The 21,077-nt window shown below is 44.0% G+C and overlaps 1 protein-coding gene across 1 annotated transcript in view; it reads left to right on the forward strand.

Moving 5' to 3' along the window:
* LOC126249508 (latrophilin Cirl) overlaps window positions 1–21,077 on the forward strand; it is a 777,653-nt gene that overhangs the window by 333,163 nt on the left and 423,413 nt on the right. The window lies entirely within an intron of this gene.

Genomic DNA, 21,077 nt, shown 5'->3' on the forward strand with positions numbered 1-21,077 from the left:
CAGTGGTAACACCAGTTCCCGTCGGATCACCGAAGTTAAGCGCTGTCTGGCTGGCCTAGAACTCGGATGGGTGACCGTGGGATCTGCCGAGCGCCGTTGTCAAGCGGGTTGCACTAAGCCCTTGTGAGGCAAACTGAGGAGCTACTTGATTGAGAATTAGAGGCTCCGGTCTCGTAAATTGAATTACGGCCGGGAGAACAGTGTGCTGACCAGCTCCGGTCTCGTAAACTGACATACGGCCGGGAGAGCGGTGTGCTGACCACATGCCCGTCCATATCCGCATCCAGTGACGCCTGCGGGCTGAAGATGACACGGCGGCCGATCGTACCGTTCGGCCTTCATGTCCTGTTCTACACGTACCTTTGGCACAAGCAAGCCATTAACGTTCAATTTCCCCTGGGCAGCAGGTCCAGTATTGAAGTGTGGACAGATTGTTTGAACTGATAAGCGCAGTCCACGACCGTGCAGAAAACATCAGGTAGTAACTTTGGTGACGTGTTTGCAGGACAACTTTTAGACTCGGAGCAAAAAAAGTAACACACTGGAGAGGGTAGGTATTAAGGCACCACTTATCATAATATCTGTACCTATACCCTTAACACGCTGTGTGTATTTTTTGAATTTCAGATGCATGTCTTAAACTGAGTTTGATTTTGGATCAACTAATTTGTTTCTGAAATTTACTAACAGTTGTCTGGGCGTGACTGAAAAGACAAGTCAAGCGTCGACGATGCAGAAATAACGGGCAAAATTTACGTGGTGCAGTAGAAATAATGAAAGAACGTATTTCAGTCTGTATAGGTTTGGGTAATTTTGGGGAAGTGGCTCTCTGTTAGCAGAGAAGGCGATAGGCTACATTTTGAAGTTGCATGATAGAGTGAGAACGGAAACACTGTGATGGAAGCATAAAGTGGAATTACAACTAAAGGTGACACTGTGGTTGAATGCCCATTTTAGAGAAGGCTTGTTACATCGTATGAATGCAAACGTGACGAGAAATTTTGCCATTTTGAATGAAATGATCGGCACAGGCTGTAAAATCCTTTTTATTAAATGCCACTATCGGTTTCGCGTCAATTGAAGACCCTTCCTCAGGTGATACGTAGAAAATTAATAACGAAAAAATTTTTGTAAAGAATTTTTAACAACGGTCTAAAGAATAGTGTGTTACTAAAAAGTAGTATTATACAGTTGTACTTGAAGAGTACTCACAGATTCTTTATTAACAAGTAGGAGCGTGTACAGCTGTTTTAGGCCCGTTTCGTCTTCATCCAAGTGTTATTTCTATAGGGTCTGCTATCCTCTTCATTTCAACTATAGGCTACCGCTTTTAGCACGCTATTTTGTTTATAACCGAATGTTCTTCAGACCATAATTAAGAATTCTTTGTAATTTTTTTCTTAATAATTTTGTGCAGATCGCCTGAGGATGCGCTTTCAGTTGACGCGAAACCAGTACTCACTTTTAATGAAAAAAAAAAAAAAGTTACAGCCAGTGCAGATAATTTCCTTCAAAATGCACAAGTTTGTTTGCGGTTGCCCGCAATTTAAAATAACATGCTCGAGAAATTTTGAACTTGGCAGACAGTCAATAGCGACACGACATCGCCCACGACGCAAATAGTACTTTGATCTTGTTAGGAGCGCTTTATCGAGGCTTCAGAAATTTGTAACATAATATACTGTTCCAGTGAGTGAGTGCAGTCTTCGACGAAAATGCGACTGTTGGAGTGACAGACACGAGTGCTGGCAGGTAACCATTGCCTTTTCAGAATTACGTATTTGCCCCACTCTTAAACTTTTCGTGTGGTTTATCGGTTCGGTACCGCGACACTTGATGCGTATTTCGTGCCATTCGTCATCAATAATGTTTGTCATATAACTTAACTGTCAGATATGTAAATCGTAATTACCTCGGAGCCATGTTCATTTCCATTGACAGACGAGTCTCACAAGTCTTCCGTGCTGGCCGCGTTTATCCGACGACATACGTGATCGTTTTGATATATCGGCTACCTATCTTGCGTCGTCGTTGCTCTCTGTAGGCCATTGAATCAGATTTTCCCGTACATCTGAAACAGGCAGAGTCGTAACTGTCGCTAACGTGTACATCGGCCATCGTAAACTCGAGGCATTCTGTGCCGGTTGATGTGCACCCGTATGTACGTCCGAACTAGTGGTACATGACCCTTACCTCTGTCCCCGGTCGTAGGGACGGCGGCAGCGAAGTTAAAAACGGCCGTTAATATGAGTGACGGTACACTTGAGAACGGGCGAGCCTCCGGCACCCGACCGTAATGCCACTCGCTGAGCTGGCTAAGGAACGGTGCACCGGAATAACTCAATTCCACGCCTCTCGCGTAAACAGCAAGCTCCGCTAAAATTCCGCCCGTGTTGTCTCAGTGGCGCTGCATATTTATAAGCGGGCAAATGTGTTCGAATTTGATTAGCGTCGAGTTAGAGCGCCAGTCGACTCGGCTTCATCAGCGGCGCGCCACGTCCTGAAGCCCTTTTGTCAGGGGAGGGGGTGGGGGTGGGGGAGCGATGGTACAGAAAAACGCCGCGCCGCGGGACCCTGGAGTGGGGGTTACTAATGCATGCCAGGCGGCGGCAACCCCATAGTTGTCACGGCGATTTACGGCTGCGCGGCAGAGGCCTCCACTTTTAGAACTGGGCTCTTCCTTGTTTCATACATAAGCAAATGCGCGCCTGAGCTGCAGGTGCTGCCTCCAGACGCCGCTATCACAGTCTCCGTCTATTCTCTCGGCTGATAATTCCTTCGCAACACTATTCCTCTCACTGGAAGAGCCTCGCACAAACCTTACGTCTTATCCTGCTAGATTCTTCCCATTTAGCACCTCAAAAAGGTGAGATGTGTTACGCAGTTCGTAATCCTTTGGGCTTATGACAGCGTCTGTTGTGCAACTGAATTTCAAGATACACATTTACAATACAGGCGTGTCGTATTTCATTATGAAAATAAAAGCCAGCGGCAATTAGTTAGAAATTTTAGAGTGTCAATTAGTGTAGCTAAATGCAGATGACAGAACGGTACAGTTTCAGCTGTACAATTGATAACAGAAGCCCAAAATACACGCTGTTGATAAACACACGAAGTTAAACACTTGCAGAACGAATAACGAATGTGAACGTAACTACAAATACTAGGACCGCACAACTAGATATATACCTTGCACATATCGCTTACGGTATTTTGTACCGGTTGTTATCTCTCTCATCCATATTTCACTCACGAATGGGGAGTTAAAAAAAAAGTAGTTTGCTTTCATGCACATTCTACTCTCTTACTTTGTTTTATAGTCCTGCGAGATAAAGAGGACCAGAGTTCTACTATCTGAGTTGTGTATCTCGAGTATCGGGTCTGTAAACATGCAAACCAGCATTTCGTGAAAAAGAACTTAGACTTTTAAATCTAGCTACGCAAGTTCTCTTAGGTATCTGTATCACTCGCGTGATGATTGAATCAGGCGACCGCAAATCTGGCAACGTGGCTTAATTCCTTCGACTTTCCGATGTAGTGTGGCCCCTTTTGCGGTACGCACCTGCACTACCCTCTTCTAGAACTCTCGCTATATAGGCAGTTCGTCCATTAGTCATTCGGGTATGAGAATTTTTTATAGTCACATTTAAATACGACAGCCACTCAGTGTTTTAGGATAATTAATCTTACTACATTAATTTACTGGCGACGCCTTTCGAGCCAATAGTATTCATCCTCACGTATCAAAGATGATGATACTAAGATTCTCAACTAGATTATCGCTAATTTTTGTTGAGTTGCGAGGGTCTTTATTTGGTCGAAGTCGCAGATCTCTGTAAATAGAAATTAAGTAACTGTATAGGTTAGTTCTTGCGAAAAGGGTGTGTTCTGTGTAAGTATTTTTCGTATTTTGCTGGTGACGTACGTCATATGGGTCCTCAGGATGGATCTTTCTCTCAAAGAGAGGCTAATTTGTTCATCCGTCACCGTAGAATGTTTGACTTCGTTGACGGAACCACAATCTATAAAATCATCATCGCACACCGCTTTCATTCTTGTGTGGATTTCAATTGGAGGCACGTTTTCTGCGGTTTTGGAAGTAGATGACAGCACGCTGTTCGTCACGTACGTTACACACAGCCACGTTACACGCTACTATTCAGAGCCCTCTAGCGCCAGGGGGGTTGCAGTTTGCGTCAACGAAGCGAAAAGTCGACCGAGTTACATGCATGAAATGTAACAGAGGACAGAATAAAAAATATCGGGGGCATTACTTTTCAATACACCCTCGTATGTATTTTCAGTTTCTCTGTAGAATGGCATACTGAAACTAATGAAGGTCCAGGAAACTCGTCAAACTAATAATGTTATTCGTATGCCTTGTTGACTTTAAGCAGCCCCAGTTACTTCGCCAGTAAATTGTTGTAATCTCGTTGTTGTCTTCAGTCCGCAGATTAGTTTTCATGTTGTTCTGCAGGTTAGGAGGTCAATAATCCTTAAACATTGTGACTGGTTGTGGTACCACTATCACGAAAAACCGATATGTCACAATTGCTAATGATAGTATAAGATTTTTATCTTTTTCTCCACTTCATATCACTTGACAAACCATTCAAAAATAATGTGTGACATATGTGACTGAACGGCAGGGGCGTATGTGCCACGAGGCCTTCGATTCTCCACATTTAAAGTCAGTAATCATTATTTTGTGAGGCGTTCTGAAGATAGAGCGAGGCGGCGGAAGTCTAACCCTTGTCCATCCAGATTTGTCTTTTTACTGTGTTTCCTCTACATCGCGTAAGGCGAATGCTAGGATGGTTGCTTCTAAAAGGAGACACCCGATTCCCTCCATCTCGGATGCGCCTGTCGTCTCAATGTCTCTCTTAGTGACTGCAGTACTGGTAGTGGCTGACACGTTTCTTTATATTCATCACGCTTGCTTCAGGCACTAACGACGTTTCGTTTGTGTGAAGAGCACTGGGCACCCAAGATAATGAAATGGTGCTTCTCAATCAACAGTTCTACCAACCAGTCGCATATTTTCCAAGATTTCCAGTACACCCCGCTGTGGGACAGCGGGTAATAATCAAATAGTCTGTACTTCTTGTTATGTCGTTATGAAGAGACCCTTCAATTGTCTGTGCGTGCCTTCCACCAACCTGCGCCGTCTACTAGAGCTTGAAAACTAATTTTGCTGTCAGCCAGAAGGCGATGGAGAACATACTGACCATAATTTCCAGTCTACAAGTCTACATTACTCATTGTTCTCACTGATAGAAAATGTTCCTACTTACTATTTACCCAACGGAATCAGGAACTGTGACTATAAATGAAAGTTTTGAGTTTTAACTGATTTGATATATTCTGTAAACGTTCACACACACAAAGTATAATAATATCCCTAATAATAATATAACGATAATAATAATAATTATTATTATTTCTTTACATTATTATTAATATTATTATTATTATATCCCTATCGGAAACAGCACTAGTAACAGTTCAAAGGCGACCTCTAACCAGCAAAGTTAATTCCTCGCTTTAAAAGTGGAAAATAATATCGCCACTTGCCACGCGGTTTTTTCAACATTATGGGCGGCACACAAACAGTTACTTCCTTGCAATCTAAGCGATCCAGGACGATGTGCAGTCGTAGCGAGTTCACTTCCTACTTTTACTGCAACGGTCGCAGGTTCGAATCCTGCCTCGGGCATGGATGTGTGTGATGTTCTTAGGTTAGTTAGGTTTAAGTAGTTCTCAGTTCTAGGGGACTGATCTCAGATGTTAAGTCCCATAGTGCTCAGAGCCATTTGAATTTTTGAACCTACTTTTACCGAAAACGCATTCAAGTCTGCCCGGCTCTGACTTCATCTACGGCATAACGCAAGTGGGCCTTTGGCTCAAATGGTTCAAATGGCTCTGAGCACTATGCGACTTAACTGCTGAGGTCATCAGTCGCCTAGAACGTAGAACTAATTAAACCTAACTAACCTAAGGACATCACACACATCAATTCCCGAGGCAGGATTCGAACCTGCGACCGTAGCGGTCACGCGGTTCCAGACTGAAGCGCCTTTAACCGCACGGCCACACCGGCCGGCAAGTGGGCGTTTGACTTGCGCGGACAGTATGATGTCTCGGTACGAAGTGTCTGTTTCATTGCCTCTCTGACTATATATACACACACCAAAAAAGGTTTTGCATCATCCCGGTTCCCAGAACTCCTGAAGATAGACGTTGACTGTGGATATTGTATCACAGACATAGTCCCTTTGACTGTTCAGAGATGTAATTAAACCCGCCAAAAGATGTAAACAACCATGCATGAGCATCGCCTATTAGACGGAGGGGGTCCGACAGGCGATCGTTCCAGTCATTCCACCAGGAAGGAGGTACACAGCTTGTGTTGTCTGTAGTTCAGCCATGCCTAGACGGTCAATACCGCAATTCGTTCGAGTTGTTACTTTGTGCCACGAAGGGCCCTCAACAACGGAAGTGTTCAGGCGTCTCGGAGTGAACCAAAGCGATGTTGTTCGGATATGGAGTAGATACAGAGAGACAAGAACTGTCGATGACATGCCTCGCTCAGGCTGCCCAAGGGCTACTATTGTAGTGGACGACCGCTACCTACGGATTATGGCTCGGGGGAACCCTGACAGCAACGCCACCATGTTGAATAATGCTTTTCGCGCAGCCGCAGGACGTCGTTCAAATGGTTCAAATGGCTCTGAGAACTATGCGACTCAACTTCTGAGGTCATCAGTCGCCTAGAACTTAGAACTAATTAAACCTAACTAACCTAGGGACATCACACACATCCATGCCCGAGGCAGGATTCGAACCTGCGACCGTAGCGGTCACGCGGTTCTAGACTGAAGCGCCTTTAACCGCACGGCCACACCGGCCGGCCAGGACGTCGTGTTGACTCAAACTGTGGGCAATAGGCTGCATGATGCGCAACTTCACTCCCGATGTCAATGACGGGGTCAATCTTTGCAACCACGACACCATGCAGCGCGGTACAGATGGGCCCAACAACATGCCGAATGGACCGTTCGGGATTGGCATCACGTTCTCTTCACCGATGAGTGTCGCCTTCAACCAGACAGTCGTCGGAGACGTGTTTGGAGGCAGCCTGGCCAGACAGAGCGCCGTAGGCACACTGTCCATCGAGTGCAGGAAGATGGAGGGTCCCTGCTGTTTTGGGGTGGCATTATGTGAGACCGACGTACGCAGCTGGTGGTCATGGGAGGCGCCGTAACGGCTGTACGATACGTGCATGCCACGACGAATACAGGCATGCATCAGTGCAGGAGGACGTGCTACCGGATATTAGAGGTACGTGTGTACAGCAGTCTGGACCACCACCTCTGAAGGTTTCGCTGTATGGTGGCACAACATGCAGTGTGTTGTTTTCATGAGCAATAAAAAGGGCGGAAATGATGTTTATGTTGATCTCTATTCCAATTTTCTGTTCAGGTTCCATAACTCTCGGAACCGAGGTGATGCAAAACTGTTTAGTGTGTGTATATATAGGGGCGTAGCGTACCGCCAAACGTAACGCCCTATGCACAGTTAGCAATGTCTAAATGGCCCCTTTCTTTGACACGTATAGCTCTGTCGCTTAATAATTTACAATCTTCTTAATTTTTATATAAACAGAGTTAGCTTCGCTTCAATTGCTGAAAAGGTTGCAGCTCGATCGATTGTGTTTAAACTTTTCTACCTAGAACTGTTTGAACGGAACCGACAGCATAACATAACCTCTGAACTGCCTCGTAACCACTGTTATTTACAATAAAGTTTTGAAACTTGGTACAGCTGCATTATTGCATGAATGGTTAAAAAATAGTTCAAATGGCTCTGAGGACTATGCGACTTTACTTGCATGAATGCAATAGACTGCTACAATTAAAACCTCCTATTACAAATACAAATGATACCTCATTTCCAAATTTTGTTCAGTAAATAATTTAGAAGTAGCTTATTGGTATCACATAGTTAATGCTTTTACATGACACTGAGGCTACATACGAATTTTCAGCTTTTTGAGTTGAATATTTAGTGACTTCAATTTTTCGTAAAAACGCCGATTTTAACCAAAGTATTGATCTGATCCAGTTGAGACTTGTAACCTTTAATGGTGACATACATTTGTATATTTCTAGCTTTGTAGTTTTATTACTCAGCGAAGCTTATTTTTGCCTTAAGATTTTTTTGCCTAATATATTCATTTGATCGTTCTGAGACTTCAGTGTTACCATTTTGATACTGAAGCATACACTGACGAAGTTTGGAAAAGTTATTTTAATTTCACTCAGATCATGGTGCAATCCTTTGTGTGTTAAGAACAGTCGAGTTGCGATGACGTGAGCAGGGTACACCCCAGCACAGCCGCCCGCCCCGCTGCGTCCAAACTACTCGTGTGCTGGTGAGGTGGCTCCAAGGACTCTCACAGCCTGTAGCTTGTCTGGGGCCGCCTCCGCCTCTTGTCGGCACGTCAAAGGGATGCGGGCCGAGCTGCGCAAGTGCTGTGGACGGCGACAAGCCTTCATCAATTGGCTCGCTGCACTCCTCCACTTCCGTCTTTTTCCCTTTTCTGTGCTGTGGATATCGGTTTTGGAGTGGACCGACGATTTGACTATTAAATTCATAAATCAGATGCGGGCGTACTGCAAAGTGTCTTGAAATGTACGTTTTCAACTTGTAAGTCATCCATCAAATCACTTCCACCGTATCTTTTTCTTCGCCTGAAAACCGTGGCCAGCCACCACCTCTGTTTTTTTGGGTCTTTGTTACGTCTTCTTCTGTCTTCTTCTGTCTTTTTCTTAAGATGACAGGCGCATCACAAGGAAGCTGGCACTTGCTATAACCATTGCGTCCTTTTTTAAATTACAAAGCTGACACTGGTCACGATTGCAAATGCGGAGCGGGTCCTCGCGAGTCAGATCAGCGAGGGAGCGAACCGATATTTCACGAAGTTAGAACATATTGGACACAACATTAGGCGCCTGACAACAGTAGGGACAACTTTCCCCAGACCACGGCACATGTACACAGAAGAGCCAAAGAAACTGGCACACCTGCCTGATATCGTGAAGGCGCCCCCCCCCCCCCCCGCCCCCCCCGAGTACGCAGAAGTGCCGCAACATGACGTGCACGGACTCCACTAATGTCTGAAGTAGTTCTGAAGGGAACTGACACCATGAATCCTGCAGTGCTGTCCATAAATTCGTAAGAGTACGAGGAAGTGGAGATCTCTTCTGAACAGCACATTGCAATGCATCCCAGATATGCTCAATAATGTTCGTGTCTGGAGAGTTTGGTGGCCAGCGGAAGTGGTTAAATTCAGAAGAGTGTTCCTGGAGCCACTCTCGCAATTCTGGACTTGTGGAGTGTCGCATTGTCCTGCTGGAATTGCCCAAGCCCTTCGGAATACACAATGGGCATGAATGAATGCAGGTGATCAGACATGATGCTTACGTACGTGTCACCTGTCAGTCACATCTAAACGTAACTGCACACGTCCCACACCATTACAGAGCCTCCATCAACTTGAACAGTGCCCTGCTGACGTGCAGGGTCCATTGGTGAGGTTTTCTCCATACCCGTACACGTCCTTCCGCTCGATTCAATTTGAAAGAGACTCGTTCGACCAGATAACATGTTTCCAGTCATCAACAGTCCAGTGTCGGTGTTCACGGCCCCAGTCGAGGCGTAAAGCTTTGTGTGGTACAGTCACCAAGGGTACAGTAGTGGGCCTTCGGCTCCAGAAGCCCATATCGATGATGTTCAAATGGTTCTACGCACTATGGGACTTAACATTTGAGGTCATCAGTCCCCTAGACTTGGAACTACTTAACCGTAAGTAACGTAAGGGCATTACACACATTCATGCCCGAGGCAGGATTCGAACCTGCGACCGTAGAAGCCGCGCCGTTCCGGACTGAAGAGCCTAGAACCGCTCTTCTCCACAGCAGCCGGCCGATGAGGTTCCTTTGAGTGGTTCGTACGCTGACACTTGTTGATAGCCCAGCACTGAAATCTGCAGCAATTTGCGGAAGTGTTGCACTTCTGTCACGTTGAACGATTCTCTTCAGTCGTCGTTTGTCCCGTTTTTGAAGGATCGTTTTCCGGCCGCAACAATGTCTGAGATTTGATGTTTTACCGTATTCCTGATATTCACGGTACGCTCGTGAAATGGTCCTACGGGAAAATCCCAACTTCATCGCTACCTCGGAGATGGTGTGTCCCATCGCTCGTCCGCGGCCTATAACACCACTTCAAACGCACTTAAATCTTGGTAACCTGCCTTTGCAGCAGCAGTGACCGATCCAACAACTGCGCCTGATGCTTGTCTTATATAGGCGTTGCCGACCGCAGCGCCGTATTCTGCCTGTTTACATATCTCTGTTTTTGAATACGCGTGTCTATACCAGTTTCTTTGCCGCTTCAGTGTATACTACGATGCACTGAACACGATCAGGATCCCATCATTGTAAAAATCACACCAGATTCAAAATAGGCTGCCCGATAAAGAACCAAACGTGCGAAGGTCCATAGTATGGCCAGATTCTTTTGAATATGATGGTAATAATGAGAAAATTTACCCATACCTAACGCTTTAGAAGCAAAGACTTCCAAGGGCGCTACGTCTTCAGCAACACATCACAACAACAAAACTGGAGTAGTGTGTACGAAGATAGAAGCAACACGAGCGCGAGTCGGACAAGTTGTGGACGCATCTTTACAATAATACGGCGCTTGTTTCGGCTTACCACGTGCGCTGCAGTAACACTATACTCTGTAATGTAGCAAGAACTTGAAGTCAAATCGATTCCGGTGTTACAATTTATTCGAGAAAATGAGAAGTGGTGTGTGAGTGGGTGGGAGACAAGACAAATGCGTAATCTCCGTCGTCCGGTGTCGCAGGGCGCACTGCAGAAGCGCCACTTCTGTTTTTATTTAACAGCGCCTCGTAAAGCGAGCAGCGCATTTCATCAAACTTTCTACCCTTAAGCGGCGGCGCTTGGGGCTTAATTTACTTAGCTTACTTTGTGCGAATGGCTTCTTTGAACCGGGTCACAAACTCGATAAGACCGCCGGAAAAGAGTAATGGGTTTTTGCCCGCTCGGGATCACTCATTTCCTGCGCACTGCGTGCGCTCCGTCTTAACGACTTTTGCATCGGCCTCGGCCCTCCGTACTGTCGCGGAGCGCAATTTACTGTTTTCGAGACAGATAACTTAATTCTGGGGGACCTTTGACGAATGAGCTTCTGTACGGCAACAGAGGCTACTAGGGACGCTGTGCGGTCTCTCTTCAGCTGGCCAAGTCAGAAACTGTTTCTGTTCGTTCACACACAGTTGCAAAAACATCTAGCTGTTTGTCTTTCTAGCTGTTGCTGCCGTTAATTAGTACAGAATTGGAGGACAGTATGTTGCTTGATGTTTTAGTTTGGTGTATAAGCTTATTTCGGCTTTATTGCGTTCATCGGTACTTGTCCTGACGCTGTAGATGGGCGTGTGTAAACTTTGAGTAAACCATTATTGCTGTCTGTAGTAGTTATTTGTAATATTTTTTCAGCAGCGTTTTAAAATTGTTCAATAATTGGCTATTGCACGTATATTATAATACTTTTTACTATCTGATATTTATAGAAATTCAAGGTTGACAACTAGTTGTTTACTTCGAGTAAACAACGAGCCGTCAACCTTGAATTTCCACAGCTCTCAGATAGTAAAAATGTATTATAATATACGAGCAACAGTAAATTATTGAACAGCTTTAAAACGTTGATGAAAAAATAATACTACAACCAACAACTACAGACAGCAATAATGGTTTACTCAGAGTTGATATATATCCGTCTACAATGTCAGGACACCTAATGATGAGGGCAACAAAGCCGAGGCTGATGACCTAGCAGTTTACCCCCCCCCCTCCCCCCCATCTTAAACAAAAAAAATAAAATAAAAAAAATAAAGCCGAAATAAGCTTATATACCAAAGTAAAATATCGGGCAACGTACTGTTTTCCAGTTTCCTACATAATGTCTTACTGTGATATAATATAGGCTGCAGGTCCAACAATAAAGAAAAAAAGCCGTTAATTAGCGTCGAGGGATACCACAGTTGGATAAAGTGTAGGAGGGGACAGTTGCGCTGCAATGATTTCTTTGACGCCCGACAGTGGATAGTTGCTTCCACTGACCGTTTACAGTGCTTGCTAAAGGCTGTCTATGCATTTAATGTGTGCATCCTATCTGTGTGAGAACCAACATGGAGTCAGCACCCAGACAAGCAAAAATCAGTACAGGCGGAAACTTTCTGAAGAGTGGATCATACGATACTGCGAAAGAAGTAATATGATGAATAGATTTGAAAAATGGACTAATGCATTCAGAGTTTAATGTAAATTATTAGTACAAATTAAAATAACTTGTAACTAGCTAACACAGTGTGTTTATAACCGGACGGAACGCATGTTATAGTGCCAATCATTTAACGAAGAGTAATTAAATAATCAGAATTACGCAAGTAGAATATCAAAGAGCCCGTAATTAATTAGCAGCTCTGCGACATTTAAACACGAGCTGCACTGTGAGAACTGGCGAATAGTTGCAAGTCGCAGAAGCCCTCATCTACCGTTGGCCATAAATAAACTTTTCGATCTAATAATACAAATTACAGAGCAAAATCGTATTTATTTGTAGCGATTTAGTACGTATTCGGCGTTTGCTGAAGTCTGCTTCTCCATGTATCAAAACTTTCCGAGGGTAACACAATTACCATTCAGAATGATGGATTTTCGGTGCGAAAACCGTTCAAAAAGTGAAGGCTGTTCCGCGAGCAATGCAGAGGCGCTTGTCGAGAGTCGGTAGGAGAAACAGAAAATCAAGCAAACTGATCAGGTAACACACTGGCGTGGAAGACTTAATTATTCCTGGAATGAAAATTAAATGGATATGAGCGGCACGTGTAGCCAGGCGAATGGCGTTAGATGGAATAATGAAGATTTTTGCGGGATTTATAGAGGTAGTAAGACGAAAACGACGGCGTAATGGAAGGTGGGCAGAGCAGCCAACGTACAGGAGCAACATGAGTATGTACAGCTGCTGAGTGTAGAGGCGTCACTTGTTGTCCGATGGCGACGACGATCGTTCAGTTTTCTCCGGAAATGAATTTGTACAATCCGTTGCACGAATAAGACCAACGGTGGATTAAATCGTTCACAGGCGTTATGATATATATTTTTGCAGCCGTTTGCATACGTGAACTTTTTGGTTTCAGGTTCCTTTTACGTGAGCATATTCAGTCGGTCCTAACAGTTCCTAAGCTGATTTTATTCCTTGCGTATAAGCAATATTAGCGTAGTAACTACTGCGGCAGCTTGTACTAACAACTGTAAACAACGGATGTGCATTCGACCGTTTACTTGTGAGTAGGCAGTATTCTGTCATGAACTACAATGGAGCAACAATTCTAAATAAAGTTTTCAGGACATTCTCCTAAATGATTTGAAGAAGGAAAGAGCGTGTGCAGCGTTTGTCCCACACATCTAGACTCCCGAACAAAAACAACGACGAGTTGATGCCAGCGGCGACTTGATTGAAATCCAAAACGAGGACAATTATTTTCTGGAAAAGATCATTACGGGTCATGAGACTAGGTGTTATCGTAACGAACCTACAACAAAACCCAGAAATTCACATGAAGTGTCAACGCTTTGACGACATAACCGATATTAAAGCCAATGTGACATGAGAGTTGAACGACACACCAAAGGTGCACTTTTCTGACAGTTTCACATGGTTGTATGAAAGTTCTGTGCGTTGCACTCAAGTGGGGGAAGACAGTGTGTCGTCACGTTCTAGGGTTGCCCGGAAAGTAATGCACCGTATTTTCTTTTCTTCCTCAGCCGAAAACAATGCAACGAATGCGAAACGTTACGGATGTATTATTTGAGTTCTCCTGAGTGAGGGCGCCAAGTTTGTCACTTCCGACAGATAGCGTAGCTGCAGGACAGTTTCGAAATTGCGTCTGTAGGTGACGGGCGTTACAAGGAACGTGCCGTCATTGAATTTCTCACTGCAAAGAAAGGCCAGTGAGGAATATTCACAAACGCTTTTGCCAAGTCTGTGGAGCATCTGCTGTAGACAGAAGTACAGTTAGTCGCTGGGCACGGAGGGGGAGGTCATCAGAAGGCGGTTCGGCGGAGCTCCACGATTTGCGCCGATCGGAGAGACCATATACGGGCTGCAAAACCTGACAGACCTGACCTAGCCCACTTATTTGGGCCATTAAAGGATGCCATTCGTGGAAGACATTTTGAGGATGATGATGAGGTGATGCACACAGTGAAGCAGTGGCTCCGCCACCAGGAAAAGTATTAGTACCGACAGGGCGCGGAAAAATAGGGTGTGTAGATAAAACACATTCATTCGTGCGTTAATTCTTGTTATATACAATAAAGAGCTGTTGACGAAAAAAATGCGGTGTATTACTTTCTGGGCAACGCCCGTATTCCAAAAAGACACCCCCCGATGTCGTCTTCTTACGGACTAAAATACCGGGTGATCAAAAAGTCAGTATAAATTTGAAAACTGAATAAATCACGGAATAATGTAGATAGAGAGGTACAAATTGACATACATGCTTGGAATGACATGGGGTTTTATTAGAACAAAAAAACCACACAAAAGTTCAAAAAATGTCCGACAGATGGCGCTTCATCTGTTCAGAATAGAAATAATTAGCATAACAAAGTAAGACAAAGCAAAGATGATGTTCTTTACAGGCATTGCTCAATATGTCCACCATCATTCCTCAACGATACCTGTAGTCGAGGAATAATATTGTGAACAGCACTGTAAAGCATGTCCGGAGTTATGGTGAGGCATTGGCGTCGGATGTTGTCTTTCAGCATCCCTAGAGATATCGGTCGATCACGATACACTTGCGACTTCAGGTAACCCCAAAGCCAATAATCGCACGGACTGAGGTCTGGGTGACGTGGGAGGCCAAGCATGACGAAAGTGGCGGCTGAGCACACGATCATCACCAAACGACGCGCGCAAGAGATCTTTCACGCGTCTAGCAACACTTTGCTTTTTTTTTTTTTTTTTTTGTTCTAATAAAACTCCATGTCATTCGAAGCATGTGTCAATTTTTACCTCTCTATCTACATTATTCCGTGGTTTATTAAGTTTTCAAATTTATACTGACTTTTTGATCACCCGGTATATTTTGAAAGAGAAGCTCTGGCAATGCGAAAACGTTCACGTAGCTAGGCGTTGTACGGTAACAACACAAAAATCGGTGTCAGAACAGGACTAACACTGTCTGCTTTTCTGAAACGTCAGTTAAAGCTACACATTGCGAAAAGCGAAAAAATGCTGAGTTCGGTTCACGAACTATTTGCTGTTAAACAACACTGTTACAGATCAGGTGGCTCGATAGAGCGAGGAATGAAAAAGTCGTGCAACGAACCGATGAGAAAAAAAAGTCTGATAAAGAACAAATGGTTCAAATGGCTCTGAGCACTATGGGACTCCACTTCTGAGGTCATTAGTCTCCTAGAACTTAGAACTAGTTAAACCCAACTAACCTAAGGACATCGCACAAATCCATGCACGAGGCAGGATTCGAACCTGCGACCGTAGCGGTCTAGCGGTTCCAGACTGCAGCGCCTAGAACCGCACGGCCACTTCGGCCGGGTGATACAGAACATAACGAATCGAAGAGAGAGAACGGTTGAGCAGTTTTGCGACTGGAGTCGTTCTTGAAAGCTATAGCGACGGTCAAAGGGAAGAACTGAAGGCCTAGAAACGGGTATATAAAGGAAGGTCGTCGTCGCGTTAGTTACCCGCACAGACGGCAAGCGACGAGCCCGAAAGGGCGACTTGACGAATACTGAGTCGCAGCGGGTCTGGAAAGAGTGAGGGAGAACCGGTTGTGACGCGACGACGTATGCGCTTCGAACCCCGGCGGCCAGCCTGGGTGGTCGGCTCGGCCTTCATTACGCTTCACAAATTGATATCTCAAGGTGGAAATACCTCCGCCCGGGAAATTGCACCTGCCACCTTAAACACGGCAGTCGTTACGACACCGGGCGCGCGGGAAGGGGCAGATTGTTTCCAATGGTTTCGTGCAACGAAATGATAATTGTGGTGCGCTGCGCTCGCTTTTAATGGTCGGCCGGGGGCCCGCGGCGGAGTGCGTGCCGCCGACACCTAGCCCACGCCACGCCACGTCACGTCACCAGCGCTACGCACACTACACGCCGCCATTCCCGAACTCGTTCGGGGACCCGTCGGCTCCGGTGCTTCGCCACAGCGTAACTCCCTCATCACGATTCTTCCGTTTATTAACCTAATTACCTTCGTATCTTTTAAAATACCTTCGCAACACTGTAAACGCCTTAATGTGCAATAACCAAAAAGTGGCGTTCGTGCTCGTGTTCGGAGCTCGTGCAGCACGCCGACTGCTGGTGGCACGATTGTCACCAGACCGTGTGTTCTGCCGTACTCACACGGCCAGTATCTTGTTTTCTAACACGGAGGGATCCGGTTTCTCGTATGCACTGCGGTGTGGTAGCCTTCACTGCGGGAACGGCGTCGTAGCGCTGCAGCCGGTGAACACACGAGATGCAAGAGTACCAGGTGTACAAGTATGAAACCGCAATTTGGTTGCAATAATTAAACGTCTGTTGTTTGAAACTGATACACAATATTTTATCAAAATAATTTCCTTTGCTGTTTATGTACCGGGTGATCAAAAAGTCAGTATAAATTTGAAAACTTAGTAAACCACGGAATAATGTAGATAGAGAGGTAAAAATTGACACACATGCTTTGAATGACATGGGGTTTTATTAGAACCACCCCATATTTCTAGACGAGTGAAAGATCTCTTGCGCGCGTCATTTGGTGGTGATCGTGTGCTCAGCCGCCACTTTCATCATGCTTGGCCTCCCACGTCACCCAGACCTCAGTCCGTGCGATTATTGGCTTTGGGGTTATCTGAAGTTGCAAGTGTATCGTGATCGACCGACATCTCTAGGGATGCTGAAAGACAACACCCGACGCCAATGCCTCACCATGATTCCAGACATGGTGGACATATTGAGCATTTCCTGTAAAGAAAATCATCTTCGCTTTGTCTTACTTTGTTATGCTAATTACTGCTATTCTGATCAGATGAAGCGCCATCTGTCGGACATTTTTTGAACGTTTGTATTTTTTTTTTTTTGTTTTGGTTCTAATAAAACCCCATGTCATTCCAAGCATGTGTGTCCATTTGTACCTCTCTATCTACATTATTCCGTGATTTATTCAGTTTTCAAATTTATACTGACTTTTTGGTCACCCGGTATTACTCTCACCTCTCCGGCAGGCTATGAATGCCACGCAAAAAAAAAGTTCTTTTATTGAAGCGAACCAGTCAGCGAGCTATTTTCATACTATCTGAAGCGTTGTTCAGCGAGAGCTTGTCTCGGTGGCGCACATGGATGATAATCGGACGGAAGTCTGAAGGATAAGCCGCATGCCGTAGTATTTCCCAACTGAACGCCTCGATCGTTTCCCTGACCCGTTTTGCTGTGTGTGATGGGGCGTTATCGTGGAGCAATAAGATTTTGTGTTGCCTTTTTCCATATTCCGGTAGTTTTTCACGTAATGCTCGATTTAAACCGATCATTTGCTGTTGGTAGCGATCAGTGGTAACGGTTTCACCAGGTTTTAGCAGCTCATAATACAACACTCTTCTAATCCCATCAAAAAGAGAGCATTGTCTTCTTTCCAAAGCGATTTGTGCCGATGGTTTGCCTGGATTCACCCGTGATTTACGACGCTTGGGATTCTCAATATATAACCATTTTTCGTCACCTGTCACTATTCGATCGAGAAACTACTTTCTTTTGTATCTGGCGAGCAGCATTTCACAAGTGGTCTTTCGATTTCTTGCTGTCTTTCATTCAGTTAATGAGGAACCCATTTCCCCACTTTCTGCACCTTTGCCATAGCTTTCAACCTAAGAGAAACAGCTTTCTGCGACACATTCAATTGTTCTTGTACAGTTTAAAAATCATCTTGATCCAATAAGGCCTGCAGTTCGTTGTCTTCCAACTTTTTTCGGTGGTTTCCCGCGCTCGTCGTTCCTCACGTCAATATTATCGCTTTTTAATTTTTTGAGCCACTCTAAACGCTGTGTTTACACAAGAGCATGTTCGCCGAAAGCTTCGACAAGCGTTCGATGCGATTTTCAAATGATAACAGAAAACCAATGTTGTCCACAAATCGTAGTTCGTAGGCACAAAACTCAACATGTTTACCAGGTTTGAAACAGATACCGATGTATGGAACTTGGGTTACTGTATGTTAACATTTATCGTCAGCCGTTACAGGAAGCAGATGGCGCTGCAGACGCGGTCCCACGGGCCGTACGCTGACGGCTAGCACCATCTATAGCGAAATTCCAGTTTCATACTTCTACTGTTGTATATCACTGTTAGCGTGCAACTAACACTGCAGATTGCAACTTTGGAGGAAATGACAGGAGGGGATAAAAATACTTCTGCTCTGAAAACTCTAAAATGTTTCTTACAACACGAAACAAATGAGATGTATTTGAAACAAAGCCTGCAAAACAAGATGCAATCCGTAATCTTGTACTACGAAAATCCACGTAAATTTAATTCTTCACCCTGTTCGTGGAATAATCGAAGTTTTTAATTCCTCCCTGCTTGCACCTTATATTAAAATTTAGTTGTTTTTCTTCTTGTTACTGACTTTTGTTTTTACCGCCATACAAGAATCCATAATTTATACATTGTAACAGTTATCAGTTCTAGTACTATATATTTTTGTACACACACTAATTGGAATTTTTATACCATTGCCGAGGCAGAAAAAAATTAAGTTCATTTACAAAACAGGTAGTATAATTTTCGTACATTTAAAGTAAATTCGCTTAACGTATGCACTACAAAGTGTTCGCTGATTTCGGTTTCTGTCGTATTGAGCAGTTCGGATTGGCGATGTCTTTCTCTTTCCTGATGCAGACACCTCACAGAAGCTGTATTCACACGTGTTCCCGAAATGAACATTTTCTCCGACTAATTCCTGATCCAAAATGTTTTTCTTACGATCTCTACAAAAATTAATTTTGCAATTTTCTGTGGTGCTTCCTTTTCAGCAAAGAAATTCACAGCTTTGGTTGTCTACATAACAACGAAGGTGCAGCATCCGGCCTCAGTTTCAGAATTATCCTACGAATTGATAATACAAAATCAACTGCTCTCTTTGTTTTATCTTTAGAAACTGTGTGCTTCTCTGCAAAATGTTTTCTTCTTTCGGAAATAAGAATGTTGAAATATTTCCTTCCTCGTTCGTCCCGTAATTTACCATACAACCTGTTACAGTACAGGTACGTCCTATTTCAAGCACTTACAACAAGCAGCAGACTGATGCACCCTTTCGACAGCAAGATAAATATGCTACGCACGATTAAACAAAGTCTGCTTTTTTAACAATAAAATAACAGGCTGTATGTACTTAGTATCTCTGTAGAGCAAAGAGTGCTTTTTTTTTAATAATAAAATAACGGGCTGTATGTACTTAGTATTTCCGTATGAAGATATAAAAATATTGAAACGAATTTAAATAAAAGAAAGCGCAAACTTAACTGATGGTCCTGGCATAGCCGTTAAACGCTTTCTGAAAACACGGAGTCAGAAACCGTTGCGCACTTGTTTAGGTTTGTCATTTGTGTCAGGCTCTCTGTAGTCTGAAGTTATCTGACATTTTCAAATATTTCGCGCGTCTGTCTCAACAAATCGCTTAACGCGAATTTGTTTACGTTCTTACGACAACGTCTTACTGTTGTCATTGTTGTAGGTGACCAAGCAACTGAGGGCAGCCCTTTACATTTGATGGTTTAAAGCCCTTCTCTTGCCTTATGGGCTAGAGCAGGGCTTCGCAAACTTTTCCTCAGACAGAACAATTGGAGAATCCTGGTACTAGGATGGAATGAACACCATGTTAATTTTGAAGGTTATCAAAATTAATGAAATTTTAAAAATGAAAATAACTTGTTTTATCAGCGATTACTTCAGTTTCAAGTCACAACTAATGACACAGAAATCATAATAAAATTTCTAAAAAATTAAAAAAATGTCGGGAAAGAAACCGTGTTGTTAGTAGGTTTTTGCGGAGCACTTAGGAATTTCCACGGATCACAATATAGGAAACCCTGTCTTAGAGACATGTATCTTGAAATATCCATCATCGCGCGCCTATGTAGTTCGGGTGTTTCCATACCTTAGTGCAAATCTAGGCAGAGATGTTTTTACTATCACCGACGTGCTACTTATTCGCAGTATAGACGAATAATTCCCTGGTTGATCTGTGTTTAAACTCGAAATGTTTGTCGAGTTTTTAAATAACTGAAACAGATTTTCCCATTATTGAAGATACACTCTATTAGGAACGGTTGGGAAGGGCAGTATATCTACATGAGATCAGGAACGCTGGTATATAAAAGGCCGAATCAAAATTTATGAAACCAAACGTGTTATGGAAAACGAAAACATAACATCGTAGGATAGGCAAACCTGACGACACGTATGCGTATCGGTATATAATACACTGCTGATGACGTGATGTGAACAGTGACATTCGTCCGCCACGGAAGCTGCACGGTGAGCGCGGCGGATTGCTAACTGCAGGAAGATCTGCAGCGGACAGGCATTTGGTGCAAGGAGTGGCAACTGACCCGTAACATAGACAAATGTAATGTATTGCGAGTACATAGAAAGAAGGATCCTTTATTGTATGATTATATGATAGAGGAACAAACATTGGTAGCAGTTACTTCTGTAAGATATCTGGGAGTATGCGTACGGAACGATTTGAAGTGGAATGATCATATAAAAGTAATTGTTGGTAAGGCGGGTGCCAGGTTGAGATTCATTTGGAGAGTCCTTAGAAAATGTAGTCCATCAACAAAGGAGGTGCCTTACAAAACACTCGTTCGACCTATACTTGAGTATTGCTCATCAGTGTGGGATACGTGA

This window comes from Schistocerca nitens, chromosome 3, assembly GCF_023898315.1.
Source record: "Schistocerca nitens isolate TAMUIC-IGC-003100 chromosome 3, iqSchNite1.1, whole genome shotgun sequence".
Lineage (NCBI taxonomy): Eukaryota > Metazoa > Arthropoda > Insecta > Orthoptera > Acrididae > Schistocerca > Schistocerca nitens.